The following is a 27170-nucleotide window of genomic DNA, read 5'->3' as shown; positions in this document are numbered from 1 at the left end:
AGTATACAGGTTGTAACAATGAGATGTACAAGACACTATGCTGAAAACGAACTTTACAACTTGGGCGGGGGAGGGAGGAGTTGGGGAGGTGGGAGGTAAGGGATGGTAGGGGAAAATCAAAGGAGGGGCTAACAATGCTCCATAGGAAATGTACTCATTACCTTCTCATGTAACTGTAACCTCTCTGTACAGTATCCTTACAATAAAACATATAATTTTTTAAAAAGGTCTCAAATGATTTTTCTTTCTTGTTTTGTTTCTAACATATTTATAAGAGGATTTCTTTGTTGCTTTGTATGTCCCTCCCCCACAGTAAAACCCCTGTTTTCACTGTATTTGATGTTGGTGTAATTTGGGGAGGGGAAGGGAAAAAACAAATTGTTTTAATAGGGATACAGATTGACCCATTGCAACAATGAGATGTACAAGATGTTATGTCAAAAAACAAACTTTACAGCTTTGGAGGGAGGGGACAGGGGAGGGGGTAATGGGAGGGCAGGGATGGTAAGGGGAAACAAAAGAGGAAGCAACAATGCTTGATAAGAAATGTACTCATTACCTTGCCTATGTAATTGTAACCCCTCTGTACGGTATTGTCACAAAAAAAAGAAATGTACTCAATACCTTGCTCGTGTAATTGTAACCCCTCTGTACAGTATTTTCACAATAAAAAACTTTAAAAATAAAATAAAAAAGAATTTATGTATAGATTATATGCGAATTATATGTCATTTTAAATAAGGGACTTAATTTTCTGTACATTTGTGTATCCATGGGGGCAGGGCTTGTCTTTGAATCAATCCCACAGGGATACAGAGAGACAATGATGTGCTTCCCAAGAAAATGGAAAAATAAATAAGATAATGCAATGTAAAAAAAAAAACAACTAAAAATAAGGTGATGCATATACAACACTTACACCGCATTTGACACTTCCAAAGAATCAATACATGCAAGTTGTTCTTACTGTGACTTCTGTGTTAATAACATGCATAAAGTAGAAATTGTCAACAGTGAATTGCTTTGGGGAACATGATGTCAAACCCAAATGTATTCTAAGCGAACAATGACTGTAAGCCTGGCAGTCAGAAGAGATGAAGTTAATTGTATTCTCAGATGTACATCTGTTCTCTTTACCTCTCCATCCTACTTGTGAGAAGTAGAGCCATTGAGCCCAACATAATAACCAGACAGATCAATAAAGTTAAAACACAAACTCCCACACGAGATAATGCAGAAGGAGAAAAGCCCATCAAATTGGATTATGACATAAAGGGCCTCCGTGTTGCGTGTTGAAAATATCTGTAAGTGATTTTATATGACCTAAAGCAGAATATCAGGGGCCAGTGACTGCATAAATAATGTAGCAGGAAGACAGCATAGAGTATTTAAGGTTATTCAAGACAATGATGAAACATAAAACTGCCATTTGAAATGAGAAAGTGTATCTGATTCCATAAAGAATTGAGTGGTTGATCCTATGATTTACTTGAAACACATTGGTCAAACTGCCTTCAGAAAAGAATGAACATAACTGTCTTGGCAGGAGACTCCCAGGTAAGTTCTGTCTCAAATGAAACAACTCACAACACATTCTGTAGTCTATTATTTGGCATTAGAGAATGTCCTTGTTCAGAAAATAGTAAAAAGATGCTACCTAAATTATCATAGGATGAAAATTTGAAACTTTTCCATCATTAGCATAAAATTCAAAAACAAATTCATATTACAGATGTTCCTGTATGGGATGTCACATTCCTCCAAGGAAAATAGAACTTGATCTTATTCAAAGTGGCTAAAACCCAGTCGCCAGCCCCATAATAACTTCTACCCAATCAACAGTAGATTTAGAAGGGATTCAGAATCCTAGAAACTAAACTGAGGAGTCCAGACTAAACATCTCACCTGAACTCTTTTGTATTTGAAATGGACATGTGTTGCAGAAACAATGTGCCTCTCTGCTCACTCCCGACGCAGACCCATCCACCTTCCTGCTGGCAGCAGGGCCATCCTTTTCTGATTCCTGCTGGTTCAGCTCCTAATGGCCTTCCTCAGTTCCCATTCTGTCTGCCTCACTTTCGGCTGACACAGCAAATGCACACAGAAGAGGTTTTCTGCAGAGTGGGAGTCAGGGGCTTGAAACAAAGGAGGTTCATCGATTATTTATTTGTTTGTTTCTCTATTTGCAATTCTCTCAATTGGATGGTCAAGGATTTCAGTGGCTGAGACTTGGAAAAGGCACTGAAACAAATCAATTTGCAATATCCTCAGGGATCACAGGGCACTGAGTAAGAGGTAATAAGTCTTTGTGAAAAACAAATCCTGTCTGAAAGAAGGTTCCTGGAATGTGTGAAGCACAGCTTAAGACAAGTAGGCAGACCTAACAGAGATACTACGGCTTGACTCCCGCACAGAAATACCCTTTTGGATTCTGTTCTGGTTGACAATATCAACGCACTTTGGAAATGCTGGAATCCTATTCTAGTGCAGGTCAAAGGCTATGTTAAAAAAATATGCCTGAGAAAAGTTTGGGAAATTATCTTGTGAATTTGAAGCCTTTATGTTAAAGAATCCAGACTATTACATAGTAAAGTAAAGTCACATTAATCACCTTTTCCTCTCAGTCTGATATAATTGCTACTGCTGATCAAGCTCCAAACTACCCTGTAAGCCACATCATTTCCTGTGACTTTAAAATCCTTTACTCTAGCCACACAGAAATACTTCCATAGAAATACTTACTAATTCAGATACTCATTTATTCAACAGACATGATACATCATTTATTTATCTGAAGTCTTATAAGGCAGGGAGAATAAACATTGTGACACTCAGAGCAGAGCCACTCATGATATGCTAAGGCATTTGAGTATAATCCTTGAAGGACATGAAAATTCAAGAGATTTTTGGTCTTCAAATGGACTCATTCTAGTTTTTATCTTGGAAAGGGTCTGGAGTCAGTAGGGTATGTGAGGCCTAGAGTACATGAGGCCCTGATAATAGATGTAGAAGATATTGCCATAATCTCAGAAAGAATCAGAGAAAGTCCAAATTCATCTTGTGGTGCTGAGAAATCAACACAGGACAAGTTGGGGAAGGAGGAGAGAATAAAAGCTTGGTTACTAATTAAGGAGAGAAGTAAGAGAGGGAAAAGAGAAGGAAGAGCTAAAAAGAGACCTGGTTTCTGGCTATAAGTTAGATAATGTAGGTGGTATTACTATTGCTTAAGTTTTTTTATTGTGAAAATACTGTACAGAGGGGTTACAGTTACATGAGCAAGGTAATGAGTACATTTCCTATCAAGCATTGTTGCTCTTCCTTTGTTTTTTCCCTACCATCCCTTCCCTCCCACTTCTACAACTACACTCCCCCCCACCCTGCCCTGCCTAAATTGTAAAGTTTGTTTTTCAACATAGTGTCTTGTACATCTCATTGTTACAATGGGTCAACATGTATCCCTATTTAAACATTTTGTTTTTTCCCTTCCCCTCCCCAAACTAGAGAAGTGTATATACAAGATGCAGGGCACCAACATCAACCACAGTGAAAACAGGGGCTATACTGTTGGGGAGGAACATACAAAGCAACAAAAAAATCACATGGCACATTATAAATATGTTAGAAACAATAGCAAGAAAGAAAAAAAATACTTTTGTCCCTATCTTGGGGTTCATTTCACTTAACATCATCTTATCCGGTCATATATACATAGCTTTTGACCTTTTCTGCTTGTCCCAGACATATATTACTTATTGTAAATAAGGGAAACCATGGGACCTATGTTTCTTTGGGCCTGGCTTACTTCACTTAATATAATTTTTTTCTGTAGGTGGTATTATTAACTGAACTGGGAAATAGATGAAATGCAGGTTTGTTGGAGAAGGTGAATACTTTTGTTTTACATACTGTGTGACATCCAAATTGAGCTGCCATCCTACTGTTTAACATATGAATCTGAGTGGCAACATCCAAAATGGACTAACGTAAAGTTTCTGTTTTGTTCCATTTCTATTCTATCCTTTTACACTCATCCAGCTGATCAGAGACTCTTGGTGATAATAACATTTTAGCACCAATTTAAAAATAACTGTGGGATAATGAAATACAAGTGTTGTTGAGTGAATAGAGTAAATTAGAACAGTCCTTGTGAAGGACATGTTAGTGGAGTAAGTCTCAGTATAAGTCTTCCCACACTATGTGATAGATTTAAAAATAAAAGTCCTAAACCAGGTGCAAAAGGCTCACGCCCTTTATTTTTTTTTGACAAATTAAAAAAAAAAAAAAGGCTCACGCCCATAATCCTACCTACTTAGGAGGCTGAGATCTGAGGATCATCATTTTGAAGCCAGCCCAGGCTTAGAAATCCATGAAACACTTATCTCCAAATTAACTACCAAAAAGCCTGAAGTGGAGCTGTAACTCCAGTAGTACAGTGCTAGTCTTCAGCAAACAGAAAGCACAGGGACAGTGCCCAGGCCTTGAGTTCAGGCTGTAGTACTGGCATAAATAGACAGACAGACAGACGGAGATAGCTAGATACACAGATAGATAGATAGATAGATAGATAGATAGATAGATAGATAGATAGATAGATAGATAGATAGATAGATAGATAGATAGATAGAGATAGATAGATAGATAGATAGATAGATAGATAGATAGATAGATAGATAGATAGATGTTATAGTGCAGCACCAGTTAACAAGTGGAACTAGTTCTCTACCCCTTCTATCAGGGCTTGACTATAGACATGTTTGGGCTAATGGTTATCAAGGACATTAGAATATATTAGACCTAAACAGAGTAAAAGGGCTTATATATTGGGCTTTGCCTTCTTACTCTGCTGAAGACCCTTCTCTCACCACGTGAATCATCCACACTAGCTTCTTCCAGGGGAGACAATTAGAGGGCTCTCTCTTCTCCTCAGTCATATTGGATACCCACTCTGTGGCAAAGGATGTCAGGGATACCTTAGACTGGTTTCTCTTCCTTGCCTGTCCTGTACTTTAGCAACACCTCTGGTCATTGTTCTCACTAAAGAACAATGGCATTCCTCCCTCCCCACCCCTTGGCATGAGACATGAGAGTCAAAATGTCTCCATAAAATGTCTCCATATACTGGCATCAGTCCTCTGGGGAGATGGAGGAATATCACTCCTGAAAACCATGTCATAAAGACAAGTTCAGATTTTTTTTTACATAGTTGTACCAACCCAACATTATATGCTTATTTTTCCACATACACTATGTCATACTTTATTTTCTTATGACCTCAGGAATAAGTGAATGTTATTATTTACATTTTACACATTGGGAAATTAAAGTGGAGAAAGATTAAATATGCCAAGTTTACATAATTACTAAATATGAAAGGCAGGAAGTTGAACTTAGGCAGTCTGTGTTTTACAGGTAACTATAATTAAATCTAACTTCTCATTATTTACTAAAATCATATTATAAAAGAATATGTGTTTTATGATTTTGAGGATTTTTTTTTTGGTGGCCCTGGCATATATACTCATGACTTCACAATTGCAACAAAAAAGACATTCTACCACTTAGCCATACTTCTAGACCTTTCTTAGTCTGGTTATTTTTATTTTTATTTGTCAGTCATGGGGCTTGAACTTAGGGTCTGGGCACTGTCTCTGTGCTCTTTTGCTCAAGGCTAGCACTCTAACATGTTGAGCCATAGCCCCACTTCCTGTTTTCTGGTGATTAATTATAGTCTCATGGCCTTTCCTGCCCAGTCTGGCTTCAAACCTTGATCCTCAGGTCTCAACCTTTTGAGTAACTAGGATTAAAGGTATGAGCCACTACCACCTAGTTAAGTTCATTATACCACCATGACCATCTTCTTCCACTGAGATAAAATCTTATAGCCCTTTCTGGCCTGGCACCACAATCTCAGTCACCCACATAACTAAGACAACAGACCACCAAGGTATTGGTTGAAAGTTTTCTTGTGAACTTTTCTGCCAGGCTGACCTTGAATAACTATGTTCCTCCCAATCTCAGTCTTTCTAGGAACTAGGATTACAGGTATAAGCCATCAGCACTCATTTTATTTTATTAATGAAGAAAACCATATGTAGGCATAACAAAATCTAGCCAAGATATACATCATTGTGAACAGTGGAAAGAATGATGAAAAGGTGAGATTGATCAGTATGCATTATATACATAAAATGACATGTTGAATCAAAATTCTTTTGTAAAACTACGTGAAGATCATTTTAATGTTGACAGTAGTTATCTTTATTAGTTATTGTAATTATACTATTCATATTAGAAAAGAGGACATGGATATCAAGTAGCTACAAAGCAAGAACAAGGCCAAGGCCGGGTGCCAGTGGCTCACACCTATAATCCTAGCTATTCAGGAAGCTGAGATCTGAGGATCACGGTTCAAAGCCAGCCAGAGCAGGAAAATCCATGAGACTCTTATCTCCAATAAACCACCCGAAAATCGGAAGTGGCACTGTGGCTCAACTGTGCTGGCCTTAAGCTGAAGAGCTCAAGGACAGTGCCCAGACCCAGAGTTCAAGCCCCACAACCAACAACAAAAACAATTTTTTAAAAAGCAAGAACAAAACTGAAATGGGCCCTGGCAGAAGTACAAAAAGTAGCATAAAATTAAGAAGAGAAGAAATACTTCTGACAAGAGGCATCCACTAAGATGGAGGGGTTGTTAGCTTCTGACAAATCATTAAAATGTTTCCAAGTGCCCCTAGGTCAAGAAAGCCTAAGACATCAAAACATCAAAGCAGGAATAAGCAGGGCAAGCTTGTGGGGAGGCAGGAGTTTTTGTTCATCTTGAACAAGTAGGAGAAAAAATGAAGATAGTCTGGGGCTTTGTAGCAGGAGATCCAAAACTATGAGAATAAAGTCAAGATTTCATCGTGAGCTACCAAATACTGCTGAGGAAAGGCTGATAATGATGAAAAATATATTTTACATACACTAATAGATCATACAGCAGTAGTTACAAAAAATTGGAGTTGATAAGAGAACAGAGGCAAGAGATCACTTAGGATACAAGTGACAATAGACAGACCAACGAATGACAACTTCAGCAAAATGCTAGGAGTATTGTAAAGGGCAGAGAATGCAAGCTTGTTGACATCAGTGCTTAAGGGAAAATGGAGTAGATATGCTAGAAAGGCAGACTAAAAATGAGAAGCCACAGAGACAAAAGGGAATCTATGAAAAGATGCTGTCAAAGAAGCCGGTGGGTAGACAAAATAAACCCAGACTGATGGTGGAGTTTGGATGAAATAGCTGATTGACAGATTAGCCCAGGCTATGATCTTTCTACTTATGCTTTCCATGTTGATGTGATGACAGACACACATTGAGCCCAGACATTGTAGTTCCTCAGTAGCTGGGATAAGAGTCACATGCCACCACACCTCGCCATGGGTTGACATGAACTCTTGCAGATTTCTGACATCTGTCCCCAAGTAATTAGGCTTGTAGGTGTGAGTCACCATGGCTGGCTTAGTGTTTTCACGTTTATGTCTGTTTTTCTGACACTTTGCCCATTTTACTAATGTGCATTTCTTATTTTGTATTATGCTTAGTGACCCATCTGAGTCCCTATGTACCACTGCGATCTTCCCGTCATTCATGATTCCATTGTCCGTATATACTAAGTGAATGGTCCTTCTCTAGCCAGTGGTTTTGGGTCCCAGAGGATTTGTGGCTATTGAAGTCTGAGCATTCAATGCAAATGCATTAGCAGATGTGCATGCTTCCTATTATAAAATCAATGTGTCTATGAATCTCTCTGAAATGAGACAGCATCACATTCATCTTTATACTTAACCTAAAGAAAAAGAAACCTTTTCCTGAAGAGGAGATCTCTGGTTGATGAAGATTTACTATCTTGCTGTGAGTGTCATTTGTCCTGGTGTGTTCTTCCCTGATACCTTGTAAAAACATAGAACAGACTTAGTAAGTTTATATGGATTTTTGAGAAGACTAAGGACTCGAGGATCCCCATGGCTTTTAATTAGCCCAGTGCAAGCCTGGTGTATCCTACTTTAAGTGTCCACTAGATCAGCATCATTCTGGCTTCTGCATCTATGCCGTTTGTCTTTCCAGTGAAATGATAAGCTCTGTTGTCATTTTTCATTTTGCTTTTCAGGAGTCCCAGTGTTTTCTTGGACACAGAACAAGGCCGTTTGGCATCTCTCCCTGTGAGCAATGATCTATTTATGGACCTGTTTCTCTGGCACATTTCTCCTGACACAGTTCTTGAGATGCAGGAAAAGAATAAATGAGGTGAGGCCGCGTGGCTAGGAATGGTAGATGGGATGAAAAAGCAGATGACATACGCAGTCAATGTTTCTTATTTTTTTTCCTTGATACATACTAACCATGCACATTGGTAGAATCCAGTTACATTGTCTATATGAGTATGCCACATGTGTTGGCTTATTGAGCATCTTCTATGGACTGAGCTGGGGTCCACCCACCACCCAGTGTGGTATATAATTTGAGGAAAATCCCAAGGTATACCTGAGCTAAACTGTTTCCTTCAATAATAAAGACCCAGTTCTTGAAGATCTTAGAACTATTTAAACCTGATCAATAGCCTGAGAAGGGGGGCGGGAGAACATAGCCATAATCAGGAAGGGCAAGAAAAGAAGGAACTGAAATGCTGCTCAAAGACAGGTCAGATATTTAAGACCTGTAAACACAGATACATTTGGACACAGGATTAATCATGATTAACACAAATGAATACATCTAATAATTACAAATGCTGAGCACCAAATGAGGAGGACTCATACAATTCAGACTTGAATGTGGGTTCATGGGAGCTACTGTAGGGCAGGATAGTGAAAGGAGAGAAACACTAAAGCAATACAATTATAAGGGGATAATGGGAGACTGCTTGGGCTAAGGAAGAAATGGCTTGTTCCTGATACAAACCACAAAGTAGCCACGAAAACAAAGCAGAGCAGAGCTAGAAGACAAAAATCTCCAAATGAGTGGAAAGATCATCTTTGGACCCAGTGCTCAAACCCACAACCTTCATTCAATTTCTTTTCTCAGTGGGCAGCTGAAGGCATTAAGTAGACTTCTACTCATTAATGCCTAATGAGCAACAGGGAGGTGAACAAGCAAAGAACAATTCCAAAACACAAACATTAGAGTTCATGAGAGCCAGGGACACACATTACAAGGACTTCACAGGGAGAAAGGAGCAAAAATTGCTTTATCTAAAAGTCAACAAAAGCACCAAGTGTATTATGTGAGGCAAGAAGATTCTCGAGAAAAAATATGTGACTCAAGAAACTACAAATGATTTGTCCGGGGAGGGAAAGAAGAATTAGTTACCTGTGGAGACCTATGTGACTATGAAAGAGAGGTCTTCAGTATTTTAAAGATCATGTGCCAAAAGGGACACATAAGATGAAAGCACTGAAATAAAATAAGGATTTGCAAGCTTTATAAAAATAAGGAGATGTAATGGGAAATATTGAGAAAATATTAGAGAGGGGAAAAAGAATTATTAGTGGATATTTTTAAGAATAAGAGAGTTGAGGCAAATGATGGAAACAAGGAAATGGAAATGGGTATTTCTTGGAAACATAGTCTGCACATCAAGCTGTCTGTCACAGGTAAGAAAATAGAGACAAGAGCAAAGTCACTCTGAAAGACTGGAGTAGTGTCAGAGGAGAGATTCATATAGAATGAGTGATAAGATGGCTTTTGTGTTTAGCATGTTCTCAGTGTGGTGCTCCAACAAGACACAAATGTACTTAATGATGTCTAGGCCATATTTTTGTAGGAATCAATCAGTACTGACTAGTTAACTGAATTTCTGTAATGCCAGAAGTTGTATATACTTATGAGGTTTGTTTGTTTGTTTTTAGCATGTCTGTATCCAGATCTTACTAATTGTTTTTGTACACTAAGATTAAAAAATGAAAAGGTGCTTGACATACATTCATTGAGAATGAACAACGTGCAGGAGGTTTATAGACACCTCAGATACTCCTTCCAGTGGTCCTGAGGTAGATGTGATAAGCCCATTTTCAGAGGAGGAATGGAAAGTCAGAGAGTTAACTATGTGGCTCAAGTCAGTGCTAATATGTCAAATCTGAAAAGCATCTGTTGGAATCAAGGGCCCAGGGGCTACCCATCATTTTTAACTGTCCTTGGGACAGAGCATAAATATTATCATAACCTCTCAAACAGCATGGTAGCAATCACCACCAAAGTTTTTATAGTTCTGGTCCTGTCTCTTACATTGCCATCTTATTAAAATATTCTTATCTAAATAATCATGTGGAATCTCAGATTCAGTGCATTTTGGGCTTACTTTCTCCCTTAGGCATCCACGTCCCAACTCTCAGATGCACAGAGTCATTCTACTTATTCATTGTTTACTTTTAGCTCACTTATTCATTCCCTTCCACTCACTCATCACACTGTCATTTACTCACTCACCCAAGACACATTGATTCTATGCTGAAATATATCTGATAAACCAAATAACAGTATCCACATTCAATTGTTGCCTGTCAAGACTTCAATCAATCCTTTCACATTCTGTCCAGGATGTTCATCCAATTGAATTTTCCTGGTGATTTTGGTAAAAATAGTTTTGGTCACTCCAATGCTTTTGAACCACACAACCATGGCTGACAAAGCCTTGGACTTTCGAATTTAAGTATCCAAGAAAGCACCGGTTCCTTCTTGATCAGTTGAGTCCCCTGCTGCCTTTACCCTTTGCATTTTTCTCATTTATGATCAGTCTCTCATCCCCTTTCACAATTGAGGTAGAGAACCTCCCTTAACTCCCCCGGGGAATCCCAGATACTTTTTCTATTGTAAAAGAAAACATGACAGGGATAGAGCTTAATAACTTTAGGTAGATAATTTGGGGCAAGTAAAATGATTCCCCATGCAAGTGACAGACATGAACTCTGTTTATAATAGAGCAATCCAATCATATCAAAGAGACACATATCTGATCCTAGGTGGTTTGATCCTCAGTCAGAGTATGTGTTTCCCTGTGATTCATGATACATGCCTTGGTTTATAGTCACCTAGTCAAGGCTTTGGATTGAAATCTCACAGTCTATCCTCTACATTTCACCATTTCCAAATACTTTCTTTGTTCTCTTCTCAGGGAAAAAACATGGACCAGGATAAAGGGGCAAAGGCCTAGGGAACTATCAAAAAATTTCTGAAATGAAGCCATATAGACCATCCAAAAAAGTGATGTCTATGTGTCATTGCTCATGAGATGGGACAATTATTAATCCTCAACATCATCAAAATGTTAATTCACCCTCATTTACAAAATATTACCCAGGGAATTATACTTTCACTCAGATTCTCTTTGGTCAAACAGATAATCAGTCACCTCAACTCAAACTGATAAATAATTTATAATTACATTTGGAGATAATGAACATTTCTAAGAATTTTTTTTCTGTACTCCTGCAAGTTCAGTCGTAGATTTATTTAAAAACAGAAGTAGTGAAAGGAATCTAGTGTCTGGGGTAGAAAAAAATGAGAAAACTTTTCAGTGAGTAGATACTGCCCTGCTACAGAAGGATGTGTTAGGCTAGGAAAAAACTAAACAGAAATTATTCTTGGGCTGACCCATATATGGCTTCCAAAGGAATAATAGGACAAGAGGGTAAATCTAATGATTGTCTCCTTGGTAAAGAATTTTGAATTGAAGGGAACAAGTATAGGAACAGAGACTTATATCAAAGGTAAGAGTCTGGATCGAAGAGAAGAAAGACCATGTGTGAAACTGATCCAGACATTTATTTGAGAAAGCTATTAATTATCACACAAACTCTGAATTTTTCTCTAGTGATTTTAACCTTGACATTGACTTCAGCACTGAATGATTGAATTTCTCTTCTTCCAGTTCTTTCTCCATTAATTCTATTTGTTCAGAGTGATAGAGGTCAATTTTTAACTATTTACATCCAGATTCATTTCTCCTGATAATACTTTGAAAAGCTGACACATTTTAACCATATCAATGGTTGGTACATGGCTCAGTGGTAAGAGGCTGACCTAGCTTGATGTTCTGGTTTTTATCCCCAACATTATGCTCTTTCTCTCTTCTTCCCTCTCTCTCTTTCTCTCTCTTTCTCTCTCTGTATGAGAGAGAAGGGCATCATGCTCTCTTTTAACATGGCTACATTTTCCAAGAATTTTATACTTTCCTCCAGTTACCTCAGTAAATTTCTTTCATCCAGTTGGTATGTATGCGAGTAAAGCTTTAGCTCCAAGCAAAAGTACCACACAATAGCCAATCATTGTTCTCCAAAGAAATCCACAAGGATCAAGATCTGAGCTTATGTTTTCAGGAAGCACAGGCTTTCCCAGGGGAAGCTCTAGATACAACTGCAGGAAGACACACAGGCTCTGTAGCCCCATATTCTTCCACAGAGCTTCCCCTGGCAATATCTGTTGTGGTTTATACATTCTAGACCACAATGACCACACCTAACCACACAGAATACCTGCCAACATCTCACCCAGAACCAAACCTAGTAACCAGAGGAAAACTCATATTTAAGATTTCAAAGCCAAGCACTGGTGGCTTCTGCCTGCAATCATGGCTGCTCAGGAGGATGAGATATGAGGATAATAGAAGCCAGCCCAGGCAGAAATATTTGTGAGACTCTTATCTCTAATTAACCAGCAAAAAGCCAGAAGTGAAGGCATGACTCAAGTAGTAGAGCATCAGCCTTGAGTGAAAAAGCCAAGTGTAAGTGCAAGGCCCTGAGTTCAAGTCTCAGTAATGGTGCACAAACACAAACACACACACACACACACACACACACACACAGAGAGAGAGAGAGAGAGAGAGAGAGAGAGAGAGAGAGAGAGAGATTTCAAGACAGCTAATATACTATAGGAACTTGCATTTTCTCAACATAAGGAACATGCAATAAAAGTTTTAGTTTTCTAGCCTGGTGCCAGTGGCTCACGCCTGTAATCCTAGCTACTCAGGGGGCTGAGATCTGAGGATCACTGTTCAAAGCCAGCCCAGGTAAGAGCATCCCTGAGACTCTTATTTCCAATTAACCACCAGAAAACCAGAAGTGGCACTGTGGTTCAAGTGGTAGAGTGCTCGCCTTGAGCTGAAGAGCTGAGGGACAGCGCCCAGGCCCAGAGTTCAAGCCCCATGACTGATCAAAAAAAGAAAAAAGTTTTAGTTTTCCAAAGGTATTTCTATGCCATAATTCCTTTGTCTGTTATCAACCAGTTTACTTTGCTAACCTATTATACAAATGAGTTTTTAATGTGACAGAGTTAAAAAATGTTTGCATGCTTAAGAAAACATTTGTATCAGTTCCCAAACTCCATGAAAGTAGAATCATGCAGGGGAAAAAAGGAGGGAGGGACTGAGATTGCATTTTTAAAGCCAAATTTTAGCATATTTGTCAAATCCTTAAATTTTTCCACGTTGTATTAGGTTGTTGGATCCCATCTCTCATGGTTCAGCAGTGACTGAGGGTGATATTCTAACAGAGACCTGACAAAGTTTTAGGGTTAACAGCATATCCAACTACAGTGTCATTTTCTTGCCTTAAGTCTTGCTTGGTAAGGATGTCTAAGTATTGCAGGGGGAAATGCAACAATCCAGAAATGTAAAGGTTGACATTTAAGTGGTTCTGAGGGATACGTTAGCTACATGTTTTGAGTGTATCATAGATAATGATAGTTATACTTTCTTTCATCCTTATTACATTCTAGAGTGTATGCTAAGGCAAATTATCTATTTATTCCTTATAGAATCTCTGTGGGAGGTTATCTCTATCTCACAGATGAAGGCTAGGAGACATAGAAAGATGAACATGTTGAGCCAATATTACAAACCAAGCAAATGCAGAGCTGGGGCTTGAATAAGCTCCATCTGACTATGCAGTTCTTGGACTTAACTGACCACATAATCCTGTTTCCAAAGCAACTGTATTGGAAGCAGTTATGGTAAGGTATTTAAGAATCAGAGATTTACATGCCCTCCACCACAGGCAAAAAAAATTACAAGTTCACATAAGGAAGAGAGCTCATCACTCAATTCAAGTTGGCAGGTAAAATGCATTTATTTTGGAATCTGATCTTGAAGATACTATCAACATGTTCAGAGAAGAGAATTTTCTTTAGGTAATGTGGGTCACAACTCATTTCACATTGCTGCTGTTAACCTGGCTTCTAAGTATCAGAGGATACTCTCCAGAGTATCAGAGGAAGAGAATGAAGAGGGCTGGAAGGGATTCTCTAGCAGGTTGGGGAGAGAGTATAGAGAGGCCATATCTGCTGACCACATTTACATAAAGCACGAATTCCAATTTGTCCAAACTAGGGTTTGTGAGGTGAGAGCCCTCTTTACCTACTTCCTGACTCAGGGGTTGTTTCATAGTCAGGTGTGATGGAATCAGGGTTAATGGGCTAGAAAATAGCTGTCATCTTGGCCTGTCCAATCACTAGTTGTGGGACCCTGGACAAGTCACTTAACCTCAGTGGACTTCAACCTTCTTATTTGGAAAGACAGAAAGACAATTGGAACAGATGAACCCTTCCAGCAATTCTGTGAATCAAGGAGAATTGGCAGCTACTGCCATGGATTAAGTTCAAATTCAGTGTTCTTATTATTTCATCTCTTGCTAGAATATGAACTCTTCAAAAAGCACATGATATAATCGTTGGCTTCCACAGGTCTCAGAAAATATGTGATCATTAGTCATTTGTCATTCATTCATTTCAATTAAAATCGAAAGCAGCATTCATCCTCCTCACACTATTATTTAATAAATGTTGACTTGTGTAAGGAAATTGCTTCCATTCAAAATTATACCTAAAATACTAAGCTAAGAAGAAAAGTCTAATACTACCACTTAAAGCAAGAAAAAAAAATATGTGTAGATGTTCATGGACTAAAAAAGTTGGGAGGAATATCTACCAAACAATTGCCGATGGTTTTCTGAGAAATTTGAGTGAAACTTTCTGCACCAGACACACCATTATATCTGCATTCCGTATACCGTTGTAGTATACATATAATTTTCAAATTGCTAAAATACAATGATTTTATTATTACAAATTAGCCTGGCCAAAAATCTATTACATGTTTACTACCTAGTATATGTCACCTCATTTTTTGTTTGTTTTTTTTTAAATAACTATACTCAAAATTTTTTTTCTCAAACTCAGAGACATTGCTTTGCTTTTACACACACACACACACACACACACACACACACACAAAAGAGCCATCCAGAGAGATGGATTTTCCTGTTAATACAAGTGTGAATAAAAAGATCTTTCCTTTCTTTCAGTTCCTGTGACCCCCAGGAGAAAGGCTGTGGGCTGATTATTAGAGCATTCGAGTGTGCGGGGGTTTGCCTGCAAGCCATAGCTAGCTGGGCTGGAAGATGGGAAGAATGATAAAGCATGCCTTGCTTGTAGAGCTGCTGAGCTGAGCAGGAGCTCTCTCAACCAGACACTATTCTTGCTAATTGTATCTGATTCCACTTGATTATGTATTTCATTGAATTTAAATGTTGATGAGGGGCTTCTGCTCCATGCTTCTCATTTAGAAACCTCAATAAAAAGGGCACCCAGAAAGACTAAACCTCAATAAAAAGGGCACTCAGAAAGACTTGCCGGCCAGCCGTGCAAAATACATTACCTTCCTTGTGACATGTTTGCCCCAGTCAATATGATCACCTTTTTACCAGTCTGTGTCAGTGAGCATTTTCAAGAACACTTGAAGTCATAATACCCAAAGAAAAAGCCCTTTCTAATATAATAGAAGCAATATAAAAGATGGGCTTTCAGGTCATGGAAAAATTGATGATATTCACACAAAGGATATTTTTCTGCTATGCGTATGCATTTATTCTCATGTTGTTATTGATGAATGAGAAAAGATAAATGTTCTATGTAAGGAGGAAATAATGGCAGGACGTGGAGCTGACTGCTAACTCCCCAGTAAATGCATACTGACAAGCCACTCACTGAAGCCCATTCACTGCCTGAACCCTCACAGGAAGTGGGGAGGTTCTGAGACAATCGCAAACGCCAAGCCCTGAGAATCAATCAGATCAAATAAGACAAGCACTGGCTGTGGATGCTGACCACACTTGAAACCCAGCTCTAGCTGGGGGAGCTTGGGGAAACTGGCTCAACTTCCTGTAGCCTGGTTTTCTCAGCTGTCCAACGGGGATATCAATCACTATGGATCACGGTGTTATAAAAATTAGGGCGATAAGTGAAGTGAAGCTCCTTTCATAGTTCACGATTGAACCTGCATAGTATCTAGAGGATACCTGAAGCTTCTTTATTTAACTTTTTTCCCTCCTTTCCATTCATGGCCCTTATATCCCCTACTCTTTATTTTCCAGAAATGGCCAAAATGTCTTTCTTCCTTCTGATCTCCATTCTTCAATAGTAGCCAACAATGTCATAAGCTAAGATCGGCCAAGTTGATATAGAGGGTTATTTTCTCTCCTTTCCTAGCTTGAGTTTTCAGAAACCTCAAGTAGACAACCACATACAGAAATCCATACATGAAGGAACTAGTTGAGACAATCTCTACATTGTCCTCTAGCCCTGAGACAGAGATAAACTTACATGCTTGGTGGATAGAGCTTTTGTTCAGGTTTCATTTTTGTCCTTTTGGCTTTGTTTAGATCAGCTGCTTAGTGGTTAGCAGATCAGTCAGGCCAGAAAACATTCATTAGCAGCTCTTATCATGATCATCTTTTCTTTCAGTGTGGGCATTTGCCATGCATAGCTATGGTTGCTTATTGCAGAGTAAGAGGCTGAGAAGTACTTTTCCTTGCTACTACTTTATGGAGAGAGTAAAGTCAGGTAAGCAAGACAGCTGTAACAGAAAAGTTAAAGGGACCTCAAAAATCTCCAGCAATATAAACAATATTCTAAGGAAATATTTTTAAAATCATCATTCATAGAAACACTTCTATGATGAATGAAATATTAGATTTTTTTAAGTAAAGACAGTAATCGACATTACACTTCCACAACCCTGCTTCCTTCACTTTACCCTAATTCTAGCACTGAGTAGTCTGGGTCAGAAATCAGGAAACAAGGGTTTCAGACTCAGTTCTGACATTACTTTCCTGAACTTCCTAACTAGTGTCCTGAGGCAAATTGCTGTTCTTCTTTGGGTCCTCGTATTTATTTACTTTTTTTTTGACAGTCGTGGGGCTTGAACTCTGGGCCTGGACGCTGTCCCTGAGCTCTTCAGCTCAAGGCTAGTACTCTACCACTTGAGCCACAGCACCACTTCCAGTTTTCTGATAGTTAATTGGAGATAAGAGTCGCATGGATTTTTCCTGCCCAGGCTTGCTTTGAACCATGGTCCTAAGATCTCAGCCTCCTGAATAGCTAGGATTATAGGTGTGAGCCACCGCTACCCAGCCCTCCTATCTTTTTACTTAGAAATATGATTAGATAACCTTCTAACAATCTTTGAACTTGAATTCTGATTTTTTAATAATATGAAGTAGCCTTATTTAGGGGCACCAGCAATGACTCAAAAGGTTAAGGTTGATGGACACCGGTGGCTCATGCCTATAATCCTAGCTACTCAGAAGGCTGAGATCTGAGGATCACGATTCAAAGCCAGTCAGGGTAGGAAAGTCTGTGAGTTTATCTCCACTAAAATAATTTATCTCCACTAAACTACAAAAGAAAAATAAATAAAGCTTGGCTTAAGTGGTAGAGCACTACCTTTGAGCAAAAGAAGATTAGAGTTCCAGCCCCAGGATCAGTACTAGCACCCAAAAATGAAATAAAATAAAAAGGGTAAGATTGATTCTTTTAGATTTTCAGCCCAAAATGTCTGCTGAGTACATACTACACACCAAGAACTAAATTTAGGCATTAAAAATAAAGATTAGGGGACCACTAATACAACACAAAAAGGGAAGCCAACTGAGGATTAAGAGTTAAAGATAAACCTTCCCTAGGAAGTAACTATAGCCTAAAAAATTAATGGAGTTAGGCAGAGTACAGAAAAGTTGGAATTCTAGAAAGAAGGAAAAGCAGAGCCAAAAAGCCTAAACAGTTTCCTTCTCCCAAGGAAACTGTTACTGTAAGAAGTTTAATATCACTTAAACATAAGTAGGATGGTGGACCAAAAAAAAAAAAAAAAAAGAGTATTTGATAGAATATAATGCTGTGAGTCAACCTGGATTCTAGTCCCTGACCCTGGATTCTAGTCACAGGAATTCTATTTTAAAACTGCACAAAGAGAGAAGGGATGGTAGGGGGAAAACAAAGGAGGAGGCAACAATGGTTGATAAGAAATGTACTCATTACCTTGCTCATGTAACTGTAACCCCTCTGTACAGTATTTTCACAATTAAAAAAAAAACTTAAAAAAAGAAAATAACATACAGCAGAAAAGAAAAATAATAAAACAGCACAAACTTTTTTTTAGGAAGAAAGAAAGCATCACACCTCCCATGTGAGTTAGAATTTAGATCCCTAAGGGCTGGGAAGGTGGCTCAGTGGTAGAGTACTTGCCTTGCATGCATGAGGCCCTGGGTTCGATTCCTCAGCACCACATAAGAAAAAAGAAAAAAGCTGGAAGTGGCGCTGTGGCTCAAGTGGTAGAGCGCTAGCCTTGAGCTGAAGAGCTGAGGGACAGCGCCCAGGCCCAGAGTTCAGGCTCCATGACCGGACCCCCCCCTCAAAAAAAGAATTTAGATCCCTAGTACCAATGAGGGGCTGTAATTAATACATGTACTCAGTTCTCTGAAAAGAATTCACTAAACAGGTAAGTCCCTGTTGTGTGATGACTATGAGCTGGAAGAATGCAAAGGCCTTCCTAAGGCATGTGGATTTTCATCTTACCCAGACAGGTGTGCAAAAGAGACAAATAGGCAAATATTTTTGGCATACACCCTCAGCACATGTCTACTTCCCTAAACTGACACTAGAGTTGCCCTGGGGTCGCCATCTTTGTGTCTGTGGATTTAAGTGGGGCCCCTAGGAAAACAGAATGAGAGCCAGCTATTTAGTGCCATCCAAAACAAAGTTTAAATGGACACCAAAGCATGCCATCTTTAGAGACTTGAACAAAGAGCCAAAGCTCTGTTTTTAACTTTACAGTTATTACACATCGTACCTACTACTCGTTCACACGTACTCTGTACCAATATGCACAAATAATTCATTATTCTCATCCTCATTATTCTTCACGATAGGTCCCACTAATATCTCCATCTTAAACACAGCAATAACTGGAAAGCACAGAGAGACGTATACTATGTGCCCAAAGTCACACAGTTGATAAATAATAGAGGCAGAATGAAGAAGAGAATTAATATAGAATCCTAAATGCATTGACTATGAATTGCCAGCTTGTCTAACACTAGATTCTATACTCTCTGCCATGTTGTTAAGTTCATCTGCTGCATATCCATGTGGTATCACTATAGTTGGACACTCAAGGATTGAGACTGTCCAAGCTTTGGGAAACAGCTCAGCCATTTCTCTGTATCTATCCCAGCTCTTTCCCACCATGCCCTTGGAGAAGGAAGCATCCTCATCTCCCACTCTCATTTGTCATACCTTTGTTCTTGGCAGCCAGTAGCTCTTCCTATTCCTCCTTGATAAAAACTTGTTGAAGCTCACTGCACCTGCTCCAATAGTCCCATAACTCTTTCCACCACCAGATTTCCTCCATGACTGATAGGTGTGCGCCCTGTTTGGATACTCATCCCTCACTGAACCCTGAAATATGACTTTGGAGCACACTGGTGCTGAAATTGCTTCCCAGAAGGTGAACTCATGATCATGGTTCTTTGTAAAGTTCCCTATTATTAACCCTCTCAGCCTCTCTTCAATTAAAATTGTCCTGGTAAATAAACACCTTCAAGGAAGGGACACAATCTGTAGGATGACAAAACACAAGCTGTGAAACACCAGATCATGGGCAGATGATTGAGACCTGGTTCAGATACCCAGGCTACAAAGTGAGGAAAGAAGTCCTGTGGGTTACGGAGTGAAATGAGATTCCCTCTGGGGGCTCTTATGCCAGGCCTCACGCATGCTGCTTCTCTGAAGGCAGACCCATCTTCTCATGATTCCTCAAGGCTTTTGCTTTCATTCCAGCTCCTTCCCATCTTATCTGAGAACTCCCTTGCCCTCTGTTCTACAGAGCTTGTTTGGAGGTTCTGGCAGGGAAGCACAGTTACTCCCATGACCAAATACAGTCCTCCTAGATGGCGGAAGGTCAGCCTCTTCTCCCAAGCATGCAGAAGCAGCAGGGATGCATGTGGAGCCGTGAGGGAAGAAGGGGACACCCACCTGGCCAGTCAGATCAGTTAAATCAACTTTGGTGGGGTGATAGATGTCAAAGCCAGATTGCCCCCACATCCCTTCCTATGTTCTCTCCTGGAGTTTACTCCTCTCCTTTATCCTTCATGTTGCTAAATGCTGAGATTTAGTCTCCGGGTCTGCAGTCTTCCATTCTTTCCATGCTTTCCCTTTGCACAAGCGATAGTTAGCATTTACTGTGAAATCACAAAATGCTGGGGTCCTAGTACTATCCAAGATGTTCAGAGTCACCTCAAAACCACTTCTCCAAACCGTCACTGAGTCTGAAAACAACTCCTATGCTTTTCTTCATTTGGACTTCTTATGATAGGATTTCAGATCAGAACGCTAGGTAATTGGGTTTGGTCCAGGAAATAGCTTGGATCCTAGGTGTTACTTTGTAGATGTCTAGATCGTAGGTGGTCTGACCCACATTCCTTGATGCCAAGAGGTCATGAACTCTTCAAATGAGACCTTACAAGTTTTTACAAAGTATATGAAATAAGCTGACAAACAAGGGGGAGAAGTCACACATAACTGCCAACCTGCTATGTAGCAGAAATTGTGTAACTGCTGCTGCGTTGAAGATACAGTAATGATGCATTTTGAAATATATTTACAAACTATGATACTTTTACACTATTTCTAGTTCTTAGTGGATTTTCAAAGAAGTGGCTGGAAAAATGTGTGGTGTGTGTGTGTGTGTGTCTCCTTCATGCCAGTCCTGTGGTTTGAATTCAGGGTGATATCCCCGAGCTTTTGTGCTCAAAGCTAGTGCTATATCACTTGAGCTACACAGTGGTACTTCCAGGTTTTGGGTGGTTAATTGGAGACAAGAGTCCACAACCTTTGCTGGCCAGGCTGGCTTTGAGACTTCAATCCTCAGATCTCAGCCTCCCCAAGTAGCTAGGGTTACAGGCATGAACTACCAACCAGCGCTCAGCAAATACGGTCTTATTTTGATCTATGGTCTTCCTGGAATATTTTTTGCCATTTATCTCCCAAAAGGTGACTCCCTTAAGAAACAGAAGTAGTGACTGAGCTGCCATTATTCTAATGCAGGATCACTTCACAACTGGATTTCTCATTCATTCATTTACTCATCCACCCAACAAATATTTGCTGAGTCTCTACTCTATGCCAGGCCTGTGCCGAAAGCTGAAGAGGCAGCTGTGAATGCTTCACCTTCACAAAGTACTAAAGGAATACTAGAAAGTAGAGGTGTTGCAGGAACACACAGAGGAGGTCCTTCCTTCAGCGATCACTGGGTTTTACTTCTCTCATTGTTTTCCCAGATCTAATCCCACCCTCCCCATCGCCAAACCTACACCGTAACCACCTTCATTATTTCACATCACACCTCTAGTTCCACAATTAGCTCCCAGCCTTCAGGCTCACCAATTCCAATTCATCCTACACGCTGTGGTCATAATCAGCACTTCTCTAATGCAAATTTGATGGTGTCTCAAACTCTCCCGACCTTCGAATGCTCCTGGACTTTTGCACAAACTTAAAGCCAGACGCTTGGGACAGGTCCATTCATATTTGAGTGCTGCCTGTAGCTCAGGCTTGATGTTGTGATCATTTAAGCAGCAGAGACCCCCACTTCACTCATTGCTGCCACAGAGAACTATACCCAGTCCTCATATAGTTCTTTTGATTAGAATGTGTTTCTCTTATTGTTGTCTTCATTCAAGACTTAGCTCATATCAACCTCCTAAGAAACTTCCTTGATCCTCTTGCTGGGAGCCATACCTCACTCCCCTCTCTGCCTTCCATATCTCCATCCAAACACTCACTCACAGAATTAGTCATAATTAGTATCATCCAGGTGCTCTTCACCCATGTGTGGCTCTAGCCAACAGGATGGCTTAAAGCTACTCAAATTTATCAAGTACTCACATACATTTTCTCTGTTTAGAATGTTCTTTCTATCCTTCCCTACCAGTAAAGAGTAGTATTTAGTTTTTAAAAAATATCTCAAAAATTACTAACTGAAATCCCCTAAGGGAAGAAAATATCCCATGTATAGTTTCCTCTATAATAGTAAGTCAGATTGCATCACAAAGAATCTATGTTTCCTTTTTCTTGAAGACTAGGACCATTTATTTTACTTTTGTTTTTTCTTCTGAACTTTTAGTACACAGAAAATGTTCGTGGATATTTTCTAGCAGTTGAGACAATCCACGAGGAGGTAATGGAATATACGCTACATGTGTTAAGAGCTCACACCATAATTCCAAGCTACGATGCCAGTTACCACTGCACACGTGTTAATCTTGTATTTACAACTAGATTGTAAACTCTTTGAGAACAAGATTATGTTACTCATTTTTATAAGGCTTTCAATGTTAAACATAGGATATATGCTCAATAAGCACTTGAAATGGAATTTGAATATGACTAAAATAAAGTGATCTTGGGTTAGTGGAGGAAATATATTATAATAGCAAACAAAGAACTCCAATAATATATATGTATATATATATATATATATATATATATTAAACTTGATCTGTTCTTGTTAGGATTTGAAGAAAAATGATGGGAATATTCACCATAAAATTACAAGGGCATATGCTGACAATTATTTTTAAACCCCCACTATGCCAATTTCAACTGGAAGATATTTTTGGAAAGGTCTTTCCTTCACTCATTATTCAAAAGAGAAAACATTTGTGTCTTACTGAACAGCTTTATAAAAAAGCATTAAAACTCAGTCTGTTTTAACAATATGAATCTTTTTCACAGTATCCAACCCCTTGTTTTCCTTTTCTTAAAAAAAAAATCTCTTGGGCAGGGGATGTGGCTTAGTGGTAGAGTGCTACTCACCTAGCATGCATGAAGCCCTGGGTTTGATTCCTCAGCACCACATAAACAGAAAAGGCCAGAAGTGGCACTGTGGCTAGAGAGGTAAAGTGCTAGCCATGAGCAAAAAAAGCCCAGGGACAGTGCCCAGGCCCTCAGTTCAAGCACCAGAACTGGTCTATATTAGCTATGCTAATTTATGAATCAAGATTTCTTTATTTCTTTTGTTAATACCGGGGTTTGAACTCAAGGCCTTATGCATGCTCAGCTTGCTTGTTTGGCTAGCATTCTATCACTTGAGCAATGCTTATAGCCCAGCATTATTTTGATTACAGACTTTCCTACCCAGAATCAAGATCCTTCAGATCTCAGCCTCCTGAGTAGCTAGGACTACATGTGTGAGCCACCAAACCCTGGAAGTTTCTCAATAAATCTCATATATCATGATTTTCCCAACTTCAAAGTTGGAAAAACATTTAACAAAATGTTTTTTTAAGCAACAACTAAGGTCTCTGACTCAAGCAGCTGTACAGAGGCGTCCTCTACATGTCATCTCAACGTAAAAAGAAGCCCCTTTGATGATCACTAGTCACAGTCCTGGGTCTGAGCTTCTAGGGCTAGCATGGGCTTGGCTTCTCTTAGAAATTCCAGCTTCTGGGATAAAGAAGACACAAAATGTATCTGTGGGCCCACCCTACCTTCTATGTAAGCAGAGATCTATGGAGAGAGAGACACTTGCATACATGCACTTTTTAGACCAAAAGAAGTAATATGTCACTATGCTAAAGGTAAGTCCAGGAATAACCAACTTTTCTATGCTCCACATGTGACATTCCAGAAACCCTCAAACTAGAGGGCCACTCTGTGAATAGGAGCAGCCCCTCCCAGAAGTAGGAAGGGGCATATGAATTCACTAGAGGCTGCAGAGGGCCTTGACCTCTTCCTGCCTTCACTGACTTCTGCCCTCAACTCCTGTCATCCCTTCCCTCTCTTCTGTTCCCCTTTACCTGCTAACCAATTCCTTGCAATTTCAAAGATTCATAAGATTTCAAGCTTGCATTCCCCTGGCTCAGGCAGACTCTCTACTCCATGGGAGCCTGCCCCAGTGGGCTGGCATTTTATGAAATCCTTTCCTCAGATACCTTTCCCTGGAGCAGAAGAAATATTCAGAACTGTGCCTTTTTTGGATAGTTAGATACCAAATTGTAGCTTAAAAAAAAGACATTTCCTCTATGAAAGAGATGGAATTTTAAAGGGAGGGAGGGAGAGAAAGAGATCCCCCACAAAGACTACTAACCCAGAATCCTGCACATATTCCACACGTGTGTGCCATAAAATCCAGGGCAAAAATAAAGCTCCAGCTTTGCCAGCCACCGCAGCCACAGCAGCTCCCAGCGCCGCTGCGGCGGTGTGCAGCAAGGACAGCCCCATTCCCCAGGGAAGCAGAGATCCTAACGCCCCTTGTTACCAGGAGGTGATTATAGCAAGCCTTTCAGTAACTCATCATTCATCCCTTACTGACCTGAGCCTTACCCTGGGCGCCTCTGGCACTGGTATCCAATGCAAAAGCCTCTGGCTGTCCCTCCAATTCTCCAGGTGACCCCCCCTACACACACACACACACACACAAACACACACACACACACGCACACACGCACACACACCCCACTTCTACGCGCCCAGGGCGCAGGATGGTGGGAGAGAAGGATGGCAGGTGCCCACGCCGGAGGCAAAAATCAATCTCAACGCTCACAACTGGAGATGACAAATCCCAACCTCTGCCGGGGTGGAGGATTTGGCATCTGCTACCTGAGGGGCGCCCGGTACCCCCCTCCTCCCCTTCCACGCCCACCCACGCGTACCAGCTTGCCAGGAATGCAGCGAGGAGGGTGGAACCGGACGGAGGGAGCCTCCACGCCCCCTTTGTCTCCACGTTTCCCAAATGACAGCAGAGGAAAGTTTACTAGCAGCAGCGAGGCGGTAGCTTTCTGCCGGGTCAATCTGACACCCGGCAGTAGGCGACCCTGCGTGGGATCGCCCTGTCCCCCGCTTCTCTCCCCCTTGGCCTCCCCTGCACCTCCTTGGGCGGCCTCTGCCTGCAGCTGCACCTTGAACCTCACACGCCGGGCTTGGGCCACCTGGCCTGGACATTGGATGGGGAGTGTGTGCGTGTGTGTGTGTGTGTGTGTGTGTGTGTGTGTGTGTGTGTGTCGGGCACAGAGACATCCCGGAGCTGCCCGTGGGGCCACCCGTGCCGTACTCACCTCCGGTGGCAGGGCGTCCTCCGGTGCGCCCTACTGGGCCGTCGGGCTGCCGGCCCCGAGGCGCATTCAGGGCAGCGGCTGGAGACTCCACTGGCTCCGCAGGCGCTGCCGCATCCGCCTGCCTGCGTGGGAGAGCGAGCCGGCGCGCGCGCGGCGCGGGCGTGGACGAGTGAGTGAGTGAGTGTGTGTGTGTGTAAATGTGTACACGGGAGAGGGGAGTCGGGGAGGGGGGTGTGCGCGCGATCACAGCTCCCCCGCGGCCCCCATCCCGTGCCCCACCTCCTCCTGGCGCGGCTGCCCGCCCAGCGGCACCGGGTCTAGGTTTCGGGATCTCCTGTTTGTTTAATGAAAGGAAAGGAGCAAAAGGCTTGGCGGGCGGGGGTGGAAGGTGGGGGCGGAGGGGGAGGCGGGGAGGGCGGGCGAGGGCCGCGCATGCTCGGTGACAGATACCCAGCGCTCGCTGGAGAGTCCGGGCGGTGCAAGTAGAGCGAGCCAGGCGAGCGAGCTTGAGCCCCCCACCTCCCCCGAGGCCTCGGGGTTCCCGGCACGCAGCACGGGAAACCCGCCGCCCGCGTGCCCTGCTTGGGGACTCCGGGGCTCCCCCGGTGCCGGGCGCAGTGGCGGGATGCCCCCCCCCACCCCACCCGGGACATTGGCTTCTGCTGCCAGCAGACGCTTTTTTCTTTTTCAACCCCCAGGCTCTCCTTGACCCTGGATGTTTCTTTCCTGCTTCCATTGGGGATCCCGTGGGGTTCCGTGATGTCTCGGCCCCAGAGGTCCAGAAGAAAACGCAGGCTGTGGGCAGCGACCTGAACGGAACGAAACCTTCCGACTTGGGGCGTCTTCCAACTTCCACTTGGTGGAGAGCCGGGGGGGGGGGGAAGGAGGGGTAGTGATCACTCCAGGGCCCCCCAAACAGGTTTGGTGGGTAGAAGGTGGAGCGTGAGGGTGAGGACGAGGTGGGAGAGGAAAGGTGAGTCTCCCAGAGCCCCATACTCAGCCTGCTGGGCTAACACCGTTAGAGGAGACATTGGGAGAGGGAGAGGGAGACAGACAGACAGACAGACAGACAGACAGAGTGGGGGGAGCGAGAGGGAGAGAGAGACAGAGAGACAATAGAATCATTGTCCCTTGCTTCCTGTGTGAGAGCCACGTTCGACCTTCATAACTCGGGCTTCTGGCTACTTGGTGAAGTTCAAGAACTGTCAACTCGAAGAGAATCCGAGCCTGCGGTGGCACAGTAACCCGAGGCCAGGCGCCACGCTGAGCAGAGCCTTTGCGAGTGGAGTGGAAACTCTTCTGGAGTGAGATGGTTCTATGTGTCAAACAGGTAACCGGTTAGGGCCCACTCGGAAACTTCCGTTTTCTCCTCTCCGTAGAATCTTTACTGGCTTCCCCTCTGTTTTCTCCCCTGCAGAAAAGACATGCTCATCCAGGGAACTTCTTGTAAGGGTATTCCATCTACCCTGCTTACTCATCCCTTCCAGGATCATCACCTTTGGTCACCTGCCATTGGGAGGGCAGGGGAGGGTGGGGAACGGGGAAGCAGCCTTCTCTGTGCAAATCTTTTCCAAGCTTTCATTGCAGATCGCCTCTGAGTGCTTCCACTAGGCAGTGCAAGCCAGCAGATGCTTTCCTGCTGAACTCTGACCCAAGGCCCATTCATCTTCCCAGTAATAATGCCAAATGACAGTCAAACAGCAGGACAATTAGATCAAACCTTAGGGTGTACCCCAAGGAGAGAAAACCAGC

The 27170-nt window shown here is 41.6% G+C and overlaps 1 protein-coding gene across 2 annotated transcripts in view; it reads right to left on the bottom strand.

Annotated features, from left to right (window-relative positions):
* Positions 1-25688, bottom strand: part of Plppr1 (phospholipid phosphatase related 1) — a 247761-nt gene extending 222073 nt beyond the window's left edge. The window contains exon 1 of one of the 2 annotated variants that reach the window (XM_070005822.1): positions 25419-25688. The gene's annotated coding sequence lies outside the window, so the exon portion shown is untranslated. Of the gene's footprint in view, positions 1-24676; positions 24763-25418 lie in introns of those variants that run through there. The other variant, XM_070005830.1, reaches the window with a different exon arrangement.
* Positions 25689-27170: the final 1482 nt, after the last annotated feature.

This window comes from Dipodomys merriami, unplaced genomic scaffold, assembly GCF_024711535.1.
Source record: "Dipodomys merriami isolate MVZ:Mamm:240054 unplaced genomic scaffold, mDipMer1.0.p SCAF_11, whole genome shotgun sequence".
NCBI lineage: Eukaryota > Metazoa > Chordata > Mammalia > Rodentia > Heteromyidae > Dipodomys > Dipodomys merriami.
This window is presented reverse-complemented; position numbering and strand designations above follow the sequence as displayed.